The sequence below is a fragment of the Balaenoptera borealis genome, assembly GCF_965194805.1.
Source record: "Balaenoptera borealis genome assembly, chromosome: 16".
NCBI lineage: Eukaryota > Metazoa > Chordata > Mammalia > Artiodactyla > Balaenopteridae > Balaenoptera > Balaenoptera borealis.
Window position 1 is genome coordinate 45,486,469 of NC_138872.1, and position 18,099 is coordinate 45,504,567.

Consider the following 18,099-nt stretch of genomic DNA (forward strand, 5'->3'; position numbering starts at 1 on the left):
AGGCAGGTCAGGGAGCCTCCGGGCCACTAGCCCATTCCGGGAGGGAAAGGCCGAACCCGGCCGCGGGGCCGTTCCTCACCCACTTCCCCCGCGCTGGCCCGGGGCACCGGGTTTGGAGGATCGGACAGACAGATCGCATCTGTCTGCCGTCTGCAGGAAGGCGACGGCTCGGAAAACTAGTGATTCCGAGGCTGCCAGTTGACACCGCAGGACCCTCGGCTGTCGAGGGCAGCGTAGGAAAAGGTGTCTTTCCTCTGGGGTCTACCAGGTGCCCCCCATCAATCTGCATTACCCCTGAGAGTTTGCTTTCTACGGCGGGGTGTCTGGCTTGTGATAGGCCCACGCCGGCTCGGTCAGTTTGGTATTTCGCCACGACGTACGTAGGTCGCGCTAGGTCCCGGGTCACCGCAGTTGCCCGCCACCCCAACTGGAAAGTTCTTCCAGTCCGCGCCGCAGTCACCCAGATCTCGGACCCAAAAGGGCAGAAATCGGTCCCGGTGATTGGCAGGGTCAGTTTTGTGGACACCTCCATGCGTGGGGACCCTGGGCGCCCGGTCCCCTCCTTCCCCGGCGCCCGGGGCCGCGCGCGCCTTTGCCCACCACGCCCGAGGCCGACCGGGGTGCGCACCCGCCTCCCTCCAAGTCCGGCTCCGGCTCGCGTGGCTGGCTATCTTCCCTGAACGAGATGGCCCGCCTGCGGGACACACGCGAGGCTAATCGTTTTTTAATAATTAATGCCTCCCCGTTCCGCTGGTAATGCGCGGCCTCGAATCCGTCAATTACTTGTCATTAGACGGTGTCGCCCCACGGCCTTTCCTCGGGCCTTTGATGGCGCCGGGTCACCGCGCCCGGCCCACTCCACGGCCGAATTAAAAGGTGCCCGGCCTTTGAGAGCCGGTGCGGAGTAGCCGCGGCCCTTAATTCAGTGCGAGTTTTGAAAGAAAGACCCTCGCTGAAGAGATGTAATCTTCCAAATGGCCAATTTAAACGCCTGATGTTTATCGCCCGCCTCTCCCGGCTTTATACAGAGAAGCAGGCCTTCAGGGCTTTGGGGGAATTTTAATGCGCGGGTGACGCAGGGAGAAGCGAGAGATACCGCTTAATAGTGCACGGGGAAGGGGGGGTGTTTGCTCAAGAAGGCACCTGGAGGTACCTCGGGGTAACTGGTTTTCTCTGGGGCAGCGCACTCTTCTGAGTATCGGGGGTCTGGAGGTCCTCCCGGCTTGGGGCTGGAGTCACCGAGACAGAATCTTCTGAATTGCATAGACCAGAACTGTCCGGAGAAAGCAGCAGGGCCACTGGGGCCGGGAATCTTCACCCTGCACCAGGGGGTCGGAAGGAAATGTTCTCTGAGTCCCCCATCCCCACCGTGGACCTAACCTTGCGGGCTAGCATCCACAGACTTACGGGCACCCTGTCCGGCCACAGAGGAGACCCCCCCCCAACACCCACCCCTTTGCGCCACCATCCCCAATGCGCTGTCACCACTGCAGCAGAAGAGCAAGATTTCAGACCCCAAATGTCTCTGCTGGGTCAGGGACATAGTGGAGAGCAGCCCCGGCCACAGCACCATGGCAACCCAGGCCGCCCAACAGTTGGTGGCGTGAAATTATAAAAACAAAACCAAAAATGCAAGAAAAAACTCTCCAAGAGTTTGCCGCTCAATTTAATTATCTGCTGCTCTCTTCTCCCGTCAAACGTTCTTTATACCGTAAACAGATATCTGAGGGTCTCAGAGCCTTATAATGCTCCCTTTTGGAGTGAAAACAATACACTGCATCTACAGCGCCCCTTGACTGCAAAGCCAGCTCGCGCTAGGCTTTACAGACGTCCGACTACACGTTTCTTACAGCTTCTAACCCCAGAACTGGCTTTCCTCTGAGAATAGGAAAAAAGAGAATGTAGGGTGGAGGAAAAGATCATGAGGAATGTGGGAGAAACTATTTTAAAATGGATGGGGAAAGGCCAGCTGGCACAGGCCCATGTGCCCGTCTGCCCGGGGAGGTGGGGGGGGGCGGGAATCCTGGGCTGCTCCTGAAGCTACATCCTTTCTCAGGCAGCCACAATAATTGGGATTTTTTGAGAAATTCCTTTTTGATGAGATGCACCGGATACGGGCAGGATGTTACAGGCACCTCCAGAGACAAGCAAACAAAAGTTGCATGGTATAGACGGTGTCCCCAGTGGCGCTCAGCGGGGTCCCCAGCTCCTGGCAGGCTGCTTCTCCCTTAGACAAAACTCCCAGGGAGCGCACTACCCCCAGCCCTCCAGGGGTTGCCTCGGAAGCCTAAATCCTGGGGCATCTTCCCCATTCTGTTCACAGCCTTCCTGCCCACTCTCTCATCCTTTCTCTCCTTTCTTCTTTAAAACAATCGTGTGTGTCTCCCCTCACCCCCTCCCGCCATTGTATTTGTTGATGACCTAACACGCTCACACCAAAAGCCACACACAGAAAACCAACAACGTGGGATGGGAGGGGAGACCAATTATGAGTGAGGCTAACAAGCGGGGAACACCCAAGTTGAGGCCGGCTGTCTCCTGGGAGACTGATGGAGGCTTATTTTACAAGCTGTCATTCCGCCCTGGTCCCTATTGCCAGACTGGAGGTGATTCCTACTCTCCCCTCCCCCAACCCCTGCACCCTTGGGGCTTGTTCCAGATTCTTTGTATATCCTCTGCATAAGGTACAGAAGACAGGGTGGTTTCACAAGCACATCTTCACAACAGTGTCCTTATTTTTTACATGAGTGGCTGTTCCTCAGAGCTCCAACCTCACTACCAACAAAACATGGACTGGTCAGATGTCGCTGTCATACATGTCCCCCCTCTCCGCCAGGCTCCCATGAGAAGGCATTGACTTACCCTTCACACACACCTCTCTCTCTCTTTCTGAAAAGAAGGTGGGGAATTTTACTGGCAGATAATACAACCGATAGCCGAGACGCTGAAAAGAGCCACACAAATGAAGTTGCATTCATTCATGCAAAGCTAGAGGTTCTCAGGTCTCATTAGGGCAAGTACCTGGGGTTGAACTCTCTCTTGAAGCTAATTGGAGGCACTGATATTCCTGCAATGCCAGGATACCATGCCAGCAAGGCCACATTGATTTAACTTAAACACATCAAATGAACTGAGAGGGAAATTTTCCACATCACAAACGTAGATGCATGAGGGAAAAATACTGGGGTGTGATGCAGATGAAAACTTTGGAATCAGAATAGTTTGCTGGTTTTTAGCTCTACTTGCTTAAGTGGCTCCACTTCTGCTCGCTTAAAAGGTTGAGGACTAGACTTGCTTCCTAGGTAAAGCAGCTTTTCCATGGTTTCACTTTTTTGGAAAAAAAGTAAAACACAGGGTTCAAGAATAAGCAGGAAAGTTTTTGGACCAAGGTTGGTCACGACCCCAGCAAATCAAAATAAGGTTGCATGCGTGTGAATTTTGACTTATTTCATTAGAAATAGGACCTCAATTCATTATTTTTTCTCTCTTCACAAAGCAGATGTAGTTATATAATGGATTTTGTTGAACTTTTTGCTCACATTAAAGAAAAGCATACGGTTCTTAACTTGAAGACTTGGGTGTTCAAAGTGCATTACTTAAAAATAGAAAACAATCTTAGGAAGTGTTTGGCGGAGAGGGCTTGGGAGGAGCTAAGGCGTGAAGTGGGAGCTGGGGGACCAGGGAGGGCAGATGACGATGCAATGACATCTTCTGTGAAGACACGGGTGGAATGTCAGCCAGGATAGGACCTGGGCTCTCTGTATGGGGGCCAGAGGCATCTTTAGCAGAGAAATCAGGATGCCAGCGTGTGTACACTCTGCTCTAAAAGATACAACCCTCTGCTCGAGCTTCCTGCTTGCCTTACCTTCTAAAACCCAATCTAAGAAATTTAAAATAAACGAGACCAATTTAACTATATACCTTCTAGTCAGTCTGTAATTCTGAGCTACATTAAACTGAGCTGTTTACACACAGAAAGAAGTTGCAACTTCAACAACTCTCTGGTGGAGAAAATTGACCCTCTACCCAGAAAAATGAGTCCATTTTGGGGCAAAACTTTTGCCCTTCTTTTTACCATCTTACTGTTTCTCCCACCCCCGCCCCAGCCCCTCCTCCTCTTCTATTGATCACAACTGTATTCCATCCACCACCACTCGGTGGGGTCCCCTCTGTGCCAGCCACCACGCCAGGTGTCTTCATGAACATGACCTCATTTAAGACCACTCCCCTCCCTAGTAGCTGTCAGAATTTATGGGTGATGGGCCCGGGCAGAGAGAAGTTAGAGAAAAAGCTTCAATTTCAGAGCTCAGTGTTGAATTCAAATCTTTCACCTCTGTGTTCTTTCAACTTTTCCTGGTTTCATATGGCCTGGGCACAGACCTCCCTGATTCCAATGCAGTAGGGAGCCTGCCTTCGCCAGGACCCCCAAGTTTTCAAAGTGAGTCGCTGATGGTAAGCGGAGGTGATGGGTCGGGGGTGGGGGGACGGCAGTGTTAGAAGAAGGCTAGAAAGAAACAAGAAGGTCTCAAGAAGAACAGGCTTGGGCACTTCTTGGAAGGATGGCAGAGACCCTGCCCACTGTCCTAGAAGGGGTCAGGGTGGGTTATGTCTGGGGTCAGGCTGGCTTCTCTTTTTCCCTCTTGGAGTTAGAATTCCCATGCAACCATGGCCCCAAAGCCAGCCAGAGGATCAGTCAGGCCTGGACCACGACTCCTCCCCATTTAAGCTTCCGGGACCAGCTGGCTAAGGCTGGAAGGGAGGAGACGGGCAGAGAATCGGCAGCTAGATGGCTCTTGCATTGTGATTAGAAAGAGAAAATGCCAGAGAAGAGGAAAATGTCAGGGGCAGAAACAATAGCCTGACATATGGGCTTAAAATAACCCACGTCCGAGGTGCCGCCTGTCAGCTTTACTCCTTACGAGGGATTTTGGATCAGGGGCCAGGAATTCCTGAGAGCCTCTCGCCTCTGACCTCCCCCTGACCTGCACCTGGTGGCCCAACAGCCCAGGTGACAGCACAGCTGGAGCGCACACACCGATCACAGCTGGGCCCCTGCACGCCCCTGCTCCAACACAGCTGCAAGAGCACCAAGGCCCCCGTCCCTACAGCCGCCTCCCCCCACACACATACAGATGCAGATCGGGATAAACACCTGCCTCCAGGTTTGGCCCTGAAAGGGATGCCGGCCCAGGTGGACGGGCCTGCTTCCATCACAGAGGATGGCTGAGGCCCGGCACTCAGTACGCCTGCAATCTGGGGGAAGGGCGCCACTCCGGCCGAGCTGCACACGGGCACAGGGGTGTGCAAGCCAAGGACGGCTCACGCCTGCTTATGTCAGGCCCTCCTGGCGTGGAGGGCTCCTTTTCTTTTTGACTTACTGCAAGTTAAGTTCCCCGGACTGTCCGTTTTTAGTGGGGTGGGGATTTCCTGTAGACTGAGCCCCTCCCCTTTTGGGATTTCAGGGGAGGCTCTGGACAGCTGGGTCCTAAGGCCAGCTCTGCACACAATGATGTCTCAGGCATGGGGATGACCAACTCTTGGAAGTGAATGGAGTTCTGGATTAAACCAGACTCCCCACTCCAAACTGATAATGGAGACGTTAGACTGAGGTGGGGAGAGAGACACAGTTATCACAGTCAGACTAGGTGCGGAGCCTTCTAGAGTCCGAAAGAGGGGGGGAGAATGCGATCTTGGGACCTGTCTGGGGGCGAGCTGGGGACAAGAATCCGATCTGCATTTTATCCTCTCTCCACTTTAATTGCCACTCCCCTCCAACCAGCAGAGTTTGCCAATTAAAGGCCAATCTCTCTTGATTTCCTTGCTTTCGAAGGACATTTCGATTCACCCAGGCAGACAATTAAATCTCCTTGTCGCCTCTCCCTTCCCAGAGCCCAGAACAAGATGCCTCCGTATCTCTTGCCAGCATCCAGCAGTGGGAAGGAGTTGATCTCAGGTGCTAACCTGCAGTTATCAGGATGCCAGACTCATTTAGGGGGCTCAGCTCTGGAACCCGAGGCCATCCCTTCATTGATCCTGGAAAGCGCTGTTTAGATTTTGCCCTTGGTCAGTAAACAACTAAAAGTAACTGTGGGATTTCTCCCTTGTATTCAGCGGAACCTCTCTCTCTCTCTCTCTCACTCTCTCTCTCTCACACACACACACACACACACACACACACACACACACACACTCTCACACTCCTCCCCTCCCTCAGGCTCCTATTAGTCATGAAGGGACAGTCAGACCACAGTCGTTTCATAGCACCCTCAGCTAACCTCACCCCCCCCCAGCAGCTGTGTCTTCTGGGGGTGCTACTCTTTCCTCTGAGGACTAACATCTCTCCCAAAGGACATGGCCTCCCAAGTTCCTAAGTCTGTAGGGAAAGTTTCCTACTGGGACTTGGGCCCCCACCTGCTGAGACACACTCCAGGGACCTCCTTGGCCCATTCCTCCCTCCCTCCCCTCCCCCACCCCAGGCCTGCCAAGCGCCCTCCATCTTTGGTCAGCCAGTGGCCTCTTGGACCCAGCTGAACACAGTTGGGGGTTGGGAGAGCAATCGCTGTCTGCATCGCCTGAGCACAGCTTCTGGATCGGCTGCCACAGTCTTGGACACAGACCTCTTTGGGGATAAAAGCGAAAGAAATTGGCAAACTTACTCTGATGATCAGTGCTTTTAGGTTCTTAACAAGAGCCCCATTTACTCCTCCATTAGAATAGAGAAAGAGAAAGAGGTTCCTATTGCCCGAAGTTTGCCATCCTCTGAGTAGACCTTGTGTTTTAGTCGAGTCCCTGTCATGAGCTCTTCTCCAGGAAGAGGTTTGCTCTGCTGTCATCTGTGGACATCACATTCTGTCATCTATGTGTGTAAGATAAACAGAAAGACATAATTGCCAGTCATCCACAATAAGAAAGATTAGGACAGATCCTAAACAATGATCCTTTGAAATTCAATAATTGTAAAAAAAAATTAAAAGTCAAATGATAAAGGTCAGTTTTCCTGAAGGTGTTCAGTGCAGTCAGCCTGCTACGACGGTGTTTTCAAAAAATGAAGTAACTTTCTTTTTCAAAGTTGGTACTGTTTCAAAAGAAATTCCTTTCTTGTTTGCTTAAACCCCTTTCGTACGATAAAAAAAATATTTTGCAAATGAGATCGGCTCAATACCGTTTTCCCAAATCAGCCAACCTCAAGCAAAAAGGTTTTTGAAAGACTCACCAATGTAATTTCTGGATCTATTCTTTCCAAAATGCCAAAACTCTAATATCTTTTAATTTCTGAAAGTCACATTGTTCGTGAGCTCTCCAATTAAAAAAAAAATCCTACGAAATGAGACAAACATTCAAATCTGTAAATTTTTAGGATTTAAAATAGGAATAGCTTTCATGGTATTGAGTGTTTCACAGTAATGGACATTAAGCAGATATATATGTATATATCTATATTTTCTTTAAATGAGGTATCGTTCCTGAGAGTGCTATTTTATTATATGAGTACCTCTGGACAGGCCAATTAAGTATGTCATTTCTTTGCTCCTTACCTCTTGTAGCACGATGTTGTGAAGGAATATAAAATGCATTTGGGGTTTTGATAGATTTATTATGTGCCAATCTATCTGTATATTTGATGAGGTTCAACTATCTCTTTGCGAGATGTAAGTTGTATGGTGTATTCAAGGATTACCATCTACCCGTGTTAGTCTTTGGCATAGCTGCTCCCATGATTGCAGCTTCTAGCATCCTGGCTCCAGGGTTAGGGACAGTGGCATTTTGTTAAATATCAGCTTTGATATGACTAAAGCTAATTACCCAATTTCACTTCGTATTTTTCTCTAATTTTTTTTTTTTATAAAATAGCTCCAGGGTGCTAATTAAACTTCTCCTTACAAAGCCTCTCTCTTTGTATTTCTCAATGTTTGTCTTTCTAGCGATGAAATTTACACTGAAAGCATTTCTGGGGGAAGTGAGTATATTGATCATTTTGGGATTGCTTAAAACTACTAATAAAATATTTTTAAATGTTTCTGGGTAAAATTAGAATAGATTCTATGTAGAATAGGAATTTGTTTGCTTTGTCTCCTTCCTTTGGGTCATGTTTGTGGGGGTCCCCCCCACCCGTGCAGAGCAGTTCAGCTATTTTTAATAGGCCACCCTTCTGGCGCCCAGGCGAAACCGCTCTACGTTTAGGAAAATAATTCAGGAGAAACCCGCAGACATTATTGGGACGGGGTGTAACCTCCCCTGGCACTCCAAGGCAAGCGACATTCTGTTTGGTGCAGGGGGCGAAAAACACGACCTAACAGTGTTTACCTGTGTATTCAGCCATGAAATTGAATATTATAGAAGTTGAAAAAATGCAAATCAAATTAAAACCACGGAAAATTGTCTTTGGAATTACAGCGGCCCGGAGCCCCCAAGTGTTTGCTTAAAATTGAAGTGTTTAGAAAATGAAAAACCTCTAAATTGGCCCCCTCTGCTCCCTCGCTCCCCCCAGGAAGGAAACGTACTCCTTAATTCTACTTTTAATTCTACTACAAAGATACTGAGGCTCAGACACCCATCATCCGCCCGAGGCAGCAATCACGCTGTAATATGACTTTTTCTTAAAAATGAAGTATCTCCCTTTACCTAAGCTTTACTAACGTCAGGCCCGCTTCAGAAACCGAGCGGCCCCAAGGTCTTCATTCTGAAAGGAGCCCCCAGCCGCTGGACCGGCTTCTCCTCCCCGCGAGGGTCCGGGACTCTCTGCCAAGGCCCGGCCGCCGGCCCCTCCTCGGGTCCGCGCCGGCCCCACCCAGGGTCCGCGCCTCCTGGGGCGTGTGTCGGGCCGCGGTGTCACCAGATCCGGAGCCTGGCCTCCCCGCGCGGCCGAGCGCCGGCGGCAGAGATGCGCGCAGCGCCGAGAAGATGCGCGCACCCCGCCCTGAGCTCACTTGGCCAATATAGGACTTCGCAGGGTCTTGGCGGAGGAGCCCGAAAAAGGGAAGCGCCAGATAGATATTATTTCTAAATAATAATAATAATAATAATAAATAATAAAAAGCAACAGGCAGACGGACAGTCATTCTTGACTTTTCCAAGTCCTACAGCGCAGGGGACCGACCCCAGGCGGCCCACCCAACGGACGGGCCAACCCCACCCGCAGGCGCCCGGCGCCGCAGGCTTTACTCCTCCCCGCCCAACCAGCTCTCTCCAGCCTCGGGGAGACGCAGGAAGCAGAGCCGGGGCCCCGCAGGTGCCGAGGGCGCCGCGTTGGGCGGGAGACCGCCGGCAGCGCGGCGGCGGCGGCGGCGGCGGCGGCGGCGGGAAGCGCGGGTGGAGCGGCCCAGCGCTCGGCGCGACACGCGGGCGGTCAAGGGTGGGAGTGGGTCCCGGACAGCCACGCCCACTGGCCTGAACTGGGACTTTGGGGGTCGTAGGGGACGTGTGTGGCGAGGATGTGCTGGCGCGGCCCGGGAACGGCTTTCCTCTCCGTCGGTGACCTCTGAGGATGCGCTGCCTCTGGTTCTACCCTATCCACCCGACCCCAGCCCGGGAGCCTGGCGCCAGGCCCGTCGAGGGCCGTGTGGCTTTCTCTCCCCTGGGGAGGGAGGACAGTTGGTGGACCCCGCGACGCTCGGTCCTCCCTCCTGGCCTCCTCCTCACACCTCACAGATTGAGGGGCAGCTCCTGTTCCAGAAACGCAGTAACTCCCGTGCAGACCACCCCCCAGCCGGGGTGGGGTGGGGAGCCGCCGACGCCGATTCTCACGTGGGACCTTCCCCTATATTTCCTTTCCAGGGAACCCCTGGATCAAGACCCGCTCAACGACTGCTGAGAAAACAGACCCGTGTCCCCCGGAACTCTTAACCCGTCCTTAAGTTGTGGTCCTCTCTTGGAGACTCGGGACCCTATTTCCAAGGACAGTTGTGGGGGACAAGCTTATGTTTGTTATTTTCAAAACCGAGCGGAGGAAACAGCAGCCAATTAAAATGACATATTTTTATTTGCCTCGCACGTTGTCAGTGATTTGCCCCCGGGGATCCACAATTTTCCCAAGCCTGTTAACGGGTGACGATGAATGAGTGTCTCGTGTAATTTAATTTTCCTGTCACACTAAATAGAGCTACATTGTAAACCTTAGATCTACTCTTACTGATAGGATCGCCTTGTTTTGCCATTTGCACCATAAAGACCCCCAAAAGGGACACTGTATTGTGACCTCTACTCTTGAATTATTCAAGAACTTAATGACATTTTCCATTTTAAAAAGGGAACTAATTGCCATTGATGTAAAGCATGTGACCTTCTCTGGGTGCCCAGTATGAGAATGTAACCATCTGTATGCGGACCCCGGAGCTGTGGAACTGCAGGACGCCGGCAAAAATAGGAGAAAGATGTGAACACAAATGAACCCCAAATGGACACTGGAAGCAAGCATATTGTTTAATTTCACCCCAAGCCATGACATATAGTTCCACAGAATCCTTTAACCTGGCCTAAAATCTGTATAAAAAATCCTGTCAAGTCAGGCCTGTTTTTTGCGGGTGTGACATGACTTTTTAGCTAGGACAGGAATATTGAAAATTGTGAAATCTAGTATCCCTTCATTAATGTGAAATTACTTTGTGTGATATCAAGCAAAATACGTAATAACCTACACCCGTCCCTTTTAAATTATTATTGTTATTATTATTATTGCTTTTCATCATGTATTACTACTTTCTTACTCAAAAGAAAAAAGAAACTCACAACTGTAAAGAAATTGCACCCTGGTATTTGCTCTTTGAATCAGTCTCAAGTTTCCAGGAAAGCCGCATTGAAATTCTTCAGTATCAGAATTCTCACTCTTCCAATTACTTGAAAATGGAGGCTTATCTTTCTTCAAAATAAAAAGAGTTCTGGTGTATTCCCTACTGGTCTTTCACTCTTTCCCCGGCCCCCAGAGGAAAGCAAAATAAGAAAAAATGCACTTCTACCAATGTTCTTTGACTTCATAAATTCACAGATCAGTGTACGAAGATGAGCTGGTGCTTTTCCTGATTTATCGGAGTAAGTCCACTGCCAGCATTAACCATTTTAAAAGTCTGAGTGAATTGGGAAGTAAAACACTTTCCCATGCTGGGCTTCAGCTATTTCTTTTGAACTTTTAAGTGATGCTTGAGACAAGGAACTGTCATTTCTGCATCAAGTAGGCAGTTCCTTTAAAAATGACACTGAATAAACACACCCGGGCTTCACTGAGACTAAACATCCTCTGTGTTAGGCTGCAAATCCACATCTTTCTCTTTTAGAATCTCTGGAAAAGAATATAAAGTGCATTTGAATATCCAACTTGGTTCTAATGGAGCCCACGTTATGTCAACAAACTGGACAGAATCACTGCTGGGGCAGCCAGGAGAGTCAGAACAGAATACCCGGCCCTCCATCTGTGCAGGGGGAGTAAGTGCTGCTTTGAAGGAGTTTGTCATAAAGCTGTTGTGGCCCAAATAATATAATGGAGCTACTGTTTTCCTATTTCTTTAAAAGAAACCTGTTTTCCTCTGTGGTGTCATGCCCTCTTTGTGGACAACATGGCAGAAAAAATTGAATAAGGATACATATCTCTTATTGTCAAATAATAAGGACATACTTAAGAAATACATTTGAAAACATTTTCAAGTCAAGAAAAGTTGGAACACGTATGGCATGAGTGGCGATCCATCTTCTTGCATGGTTCCTGTGATAAAGGCAACACTTTCTGCGTCAAATGTTAATTTAATCATAGAGATTTTTCATTTGGTTCTCCACATTGAGAAACGTTTTGAACAACTTGATGTAGACTATGAGACACAGAAGAAATGATATGTGTCTCTCTAGCATTGTGTAGTATTAGAATCCAGTAATTTTTCTATGGTGACACATAGGCACTCAAAATGAAAATTTCACCTTTCAAACTGTCATCATGGATAAGTTACAGTTATTTTTCTTTTCATTTGAAAAAGCAACTCTCTTGCTCTAGGACCACTTGAAGTACATTTTAAGTGCTGTGGAAAGTTTGTGGCATCTTTAGGGCTGGCAGAGCCCTCTCCTGGCCTCATTCCTGGGTCTCACCATCTTCTGAATGGATTTCTGTGTTGATAATTCAGAGAGCCGGGAGAAGGGGTTTTATCTTTACTGCGGTAGAGTGGAAGGTGCTAGAGGGGTGTGCAAGAGATTCTGATTTAGGGCCATGTTTCATCCAGTTCCATTGCCAGCTCCCGCCGTCCTCCAAAAAAAAAAAAAAGAAAGAAAGGAAAGGATGGAAGGATGGAAGGAAGGAAGGAGGGAGGGAGGAAGGAAAGAAGGGGGAGAAAAGAGAAAAGAAAAACAAAAAACAACGTTGAAAAACATTCTCATTTGACCTTTCTGAATGGGTAAGTACCTCACCCACAGGGCAGGATGACACTGTAGTTCTTCATCTGGAAAATGGGTTCCTTATTTCTCTATCAAGCCTGGTGTGAAGGGACGCACTGGGGCTTTGCAGTTGTGTCTCTTGGTTTTGGTGGCGATCAAGAGAGCTTTGCACTTTGGTTATTTGTGAAGATGCTGTACACTCACTAGAAGGGAAGAATGAGGCAATTACTGAGAGGGAAAGTGAGTTAGCTTAGGATACCTAGACAGATAAATATGATCAGGCCAGATTGTGCTTATTCCTATATAATATAATGTCTTCAGTTTCCCAGGTTCCAGAGGGGGTTGAGCAGCAGCTGGGGGGCTGGGGCTTGTCCTCATCTGTTAATTGACTCCCAGCCAGAAAGACCAAGAGGGGCATGTGTTCACCCTCAGCCTGAATTTGGTTACATCCTTCATCTTCTTTACGTATTTTAACTGCTGATATATGTTTTTTTTAAAATGTCATTGCTAGCAACAGTTGACACTAACTTTCCATCTGGTTCTGTTTATCTGAATGTGTACACCTTCATACATTTACTGGACTTCTGACTCTCCGTTTTTCTTCCCTGGGAAATGACATCAAGACAGGACATCTCTGACATGATTACTAAAAATACCTTTGGAAGAACTCAGTTTCTTCTGTTTAGCAAATTCTTATTTTATAAACAGGGACTACAGCCTGACTCTGGGTCAGGACCTTGCTTATGCATGGAGACGGTTATGCAGGATCAGTAAATGTGTCTGTGGATGTAGAAACACCCTGTTCTGGCATGTTCTCTTTCTTCAGGGAGCTCGGGGGTACAAAATTCCTACAGGATTTTCCGCCTGGTGGGTGAAGCTCATGTGCTACCTACCATACTGGGTTCTCCAGGACACAGATCACATCCTGTGTTTGGATCATGGAGTAATTAAACCTTGGACAAAATGTGCCTTGAGTTCATGGAGGCTGAATGCTCTAGGCATAAAAGACATCAATTTTGTAATGAAAATATAGGGACTTTTCAAAGTGTGCCGTCAGGATGTAGTTCAATTTTCAAACGAAATTCTAACGACTGCCTAACTCTCTTTGACTGCATTCTTAGTTTTCTCTAGCTTTGCTTATTCACAGATACTGGAACAAAAAGATGGGATGAAGGGAGGATGCTTGTTTTCCTAAGAGACGCACGTGACTGAAAGCACACAAGCTTCTCCCCATACTGAACTTTGACCATTACAGGAGTGTCCCTAAAAGTCTATAACTCTGCTGTCAGACTGCTCCTGGGGGCTTTCCCCATAGTTTTCCATGAGTGTCTGAGGAATGAGGTGGGTGCTGGGCTTGAATATGAGCTCTCAGCATAAGGGAAGAGGGTGCATGAAAATCACGATTTGCAGACTTGGACCAAACCATCCAACCAACAACCACCAAAACTAGTCAGCACAAAGATATTAAACCATAAAAGAGTTGATTTGTCCTGTTGTACAAATTAAAGTTGCCCAAGTAGACATTGAACCTCCCCTGAAGTTACTAAAGCTTCCAATGAATGAATAATGACGAGCAGGCACGTTTTCTATCCTTGGCCTAAGACATCATTACTTTTCAATGACCGGAAAAAGTCCATGAACTCAAAGTGATTGTTTGGGGCAAAAGGTGGTCCAGGACCCATCCCTCATGGGTTTTTTTGCTAGCCAATAAGGCATGGGCAATTAGTCCCTGCCTCACAGAAGGGACAAGAGTGGCCAGCCTGGAAACAGGCCTAGTAAGCCCCCCAGGCAGGTGCACATTCCCCAAGGGGTTCAGAACCCGATGGGCACACCCATGGATGCCTCTGCCATCTGCCCACCATGGCACACACATGCAGTGCTGACGGGGACGCATCCCCAAAGGAAGGGAGTGGCCAGGACCTGGGCGTGGCCCGTGTGGACAGAGCTGTACTGTCCTTAGTATCATTTCTAGGTATTGGGGTGAAGAAGGGCACCGAAAAAAGGGATGGAACTCAACTTGTTTAAAGGAAAAAAGTCACCTCCAAGGGGCGCAGGGCACCTCTCCTTCTTTTTTGAAGACTGAGGGTCCCTCACAGCTGGCCCTTTGCTGCAGGGGGGATTTCTAACATAATGTGATTTTTCAGTGTGCTTTGTCTCCGTGGAGAGGCTTCAGAAGGCCCTTGAAGTCCTCAGCCTTAAATCCATGTTAATAGGGCAAGTGTCTTTTTTTTTTTTTTTTTTTTTTTGGCGGTGGGGAGGTTTGGCTGGGAGAAGCGCGTTGACCCAGCCTGCGCTCTGGGTAGACCCGATATCGTCGGCAGGGCACTTATTAACCAGTGCTCATTTGCAGGATCAATATTTCCAGCAAAGGAGTCCACACTCCAGATACACAACTGTGTCTCGTTGTTTTTCCTTGACACACCATTTATTTTATAAATACATCTGCTGGAGAAGAAAAGGCTGTCCGAAGGACTGTGTCTTTTATCTCCGGGATATGCAAAGCACATTTATTTTCAGCTTTTATCTCCGGAATTGTATGTTGATCCCATACATATAGATTGATTTTGTTCAGGTAGATAATGAAAAGTCAAGTGGAAAATTACACAATGGCACTCACGATCCTGGTCTTATATCGGTATATAAATTGGTTTATTATTTCATTCTATTAAAGAGGCTTTTTTTTGGTACCAGGAAAACTTCAAAATACATCAGGTTGTCAGCCTCACTGAATTTTCTTTTGGGGGAGGAAGTGGGGAGGGGGAGTAGGAGGAGGGAATTTCTCCGGCTGCCTCTGCTAATTGCACGGGCTAAATGAGCTTGCACAGGGCAGGGTCTGCAGCTACCTCCCCGGCCCACGTCGAGGTTACTCACGCAGTTTCTGTGACTCTGGGACCTTTCTGGGGGCAGGACAAAGATGCCCATCACCCATGTCCTGATACACAGGTGGGTATTTTTTCACTCCAGGCAATTCGAAATTTTGTCACGATGACTGGATAGGCAAGCCCTCCCACCCCCAGCACCAAGAGGCCAGGGGTGAGAAGGTGGCAGCCAGATAAAGGCCACCACCAAGGGACAGCTTGGAGCCAGAATCCTGGAGGAATCGTTATTAATAAACATCTTCTGGACATTTGGTAGCCCGTGGAGCCTGCTTCAGCTTAAAGCAATTAATTCAGGACACTGACATAAACTCTCCAGGTCTTTGACAGCTTGGAGCCGAAATAAAAATGCTAGTTCTCCGGGGAAGAGAAGAGGATGGTTAGCTCTTTTCTGGACTGTTTGCTTATAGGCCCAGAGAGCAACCTTCCTTGCAGAATGAAATGCAAGGGCACAAACAATGTACCAGGGAGAGAATAGGAGATGGGAATGAGCAGTTTGAACTATTTGCTCAGCAGAAGGGCACCATAATGCTGGGCTGCTGCTTTCCCATGCAGCCATCGTCCCTTCTTTGGGGTCTTTTGTTGTCCCCTGGTTCCTTTGGCCAGATAAGAGCACAGCTGCAGCGTTGCAGCTAAGGAAGGCCGCACTTATCCCCCTAAATCTCGGGGTGTCTTTACTGTTAAGGGTGAGGCTTGGCTCTCTGGTTTTTTCCTAGGGGACAGTGAGGGAGAGAATGGCAGAATGGGGGGTGGGGCACTGTGACATCTCCTGTGTCCAAATTCCTGATTTTTCTTTCTTTCTGAAATCCAAGCTGTGATCAAACAGGATCTTTGTGGGGCATTTAAACGGAAGGGTTCAGAGATTTGTACTGGTTGCCAAGCCAAAATATTGCCTTTGGGGGAAAGGAAGGGAAGGAGGTGAGTGTGTAATGCAGGCAAGGGGAGGGTGAGGCAGAATTTTTGGTTTAAACACTCAGATTTCATGGCTGTTAAAAAGAAGAAGTTTCGAATTGGCCATTTTGAAACTGTTCAGTGGTGATTTTGGCACTTCTGAAAATCATCGTGGACTCCTCCTTCCCACACTGATGTCGTTCAGAGTCTAAATGAATAGAGGTTGCCGGAATCAGAGTAAAAACAGGATGATCTGGCGATGGGACATAAAAGGTACTTTTGTAATTGCTGTAAATTACACCTTTAATCAGAGTAAATGTCACCGAAAATATAATCAAAATGTTCTTTCACATTTGCTCTTTTAAAGTCAAAGCCTATTTTAAATGCCATAAGAGAAAGTAGACGTGATAATAATATAAAAATAAGCACGAAGTATGGTTTACATTAGGTCGATTTTAAAGTCAAAATCTTACACAGATTTGTACCGTCTGTGTGTTCGGACTCAGTGGGTTTTACCATGGATGTTGGATTGAGAGCCAGGCAACAAGGCTGCATTCTATTCTAATAAGGTTTATTTAGCCTGAATGGTTTTCTAAGGTGAAAAGGCAAAAAGTTTACCACCAAAAAAAATTAATGGTTTACTAAGATTGCACGAAACGTTCGCAGGCCAGAAGCCCACCTGCAGGAAATTTGAAGTTTCAATGCTGTTTGTGGGTTTTTTTCACACTGACAAAACTCACAGAAAAAAACCCTTCCGTAGATTTTTCCTGCTGGGTGGTCAGAAGGGAAGTCCATGAAGCCAAAGGCCTCCCATTGAGATGCGGCTCCTGAAGAGCTGACCTCACGGGGCGGCACCGCGGGAGACAGAGCACCTGTGTCTGCTCTGGGTGGCCTCGTGCCTGCCCACGGCCACGGCCATGCGGGACAGGGCAGTCCTGCCTGCCCACATGCCTACTGACTGCCCAGCCCACTCAGGACGTCCCGTGGGATGCCCCTGTCCAGGAGAGCTGCTAAGTAGTTTTAACATCAGGGAGATCGAATTTGGTGAAAAGGGTTTGTGTGTGTGTGAGTGTGTGTGTTCTGGCCTGTGTGCGATGCAGGGAAAGGAGATGGAACATAGGGAGGGTTTCTTTTAGACATTTGCACATGTTTGATGGCCCCATAAAAGACTGGAAAAAGGATCTTGTAACATTTTCGTTGTGTCATTTTTGTTACGATTTTGTATAAACACTTATGTAAGAATGATAACCTTTTTTTTTTTTTTTTCTGTAGGGACTATAATAAAAATATCAAGTTTGGGTTGTTCTGCATTTCCTTTGCAAGTACAAAATTTTAAAATTTTGTATTTAGGACAGAAATCATATCCCATAATAAAGGAACAAACATATTGTCCTCTCCTGGTTAGGTGCTCAGGCTAAATGTATACTATCCTTCTGAAAACTGAGGCCAGGGTGGAAACTGCAGTCTCCCTGGGAGAATGTGTTTCTTTTCTGTAACTCTTGCCATAAAGAAAAACTAGTCCAGGGAAAATTTTCCAGCGTGGCATTTTAAGAGTGATCTGAAAATCATGTTGAATCTTGGTAGATAACTCAGGGAAACGACTTTTCTCCTTTTGAGATCATGGGTTTCCACGAGAGGGGAAATGGTTTTTTAATTGCCGATTTTTGCAAAGAATGCTCGGGAACTGGTCTATGGTGCAAAGCTACACGTGTTGGGAGGCCTCTGAGGGCAGAGGACAACACAGGGAGGGTGGACGCGCAAATCATTAGAATCAGGTTTAAAAGACTGTGGTCAGAAGCAAGGAGCAAGTGATACCAATCTTGTATGAGATGGGCTTGGACATCACACCAACTGCCACGGGGTTTGATTAATGAGGCATTAAGGAGATCGAGTGACACTTACAGCTAGTTACTTATGGTGCTAATTTCAAAACACTTTGCAATAGACAAAGAGAGTCTGCTCATAATGCAAAGTAATTTGTGGT

The 18,099-nt window shown here is 48.0% G+C and overlaps 1 long non-coding RNA gene across 1 annotated transcript in view; it reads left to right on the forward strand.

Moving 5' to 3' along the window:
- The window catches only part of LOC309613468, a 61,577-nt gene that overhangs the window by 1,100 nt on the left and 42,378 nt on the right, over positions 1-18,099 (forward strand). The gene's annotated exons all lie outside the window — the stretch shown is intronic.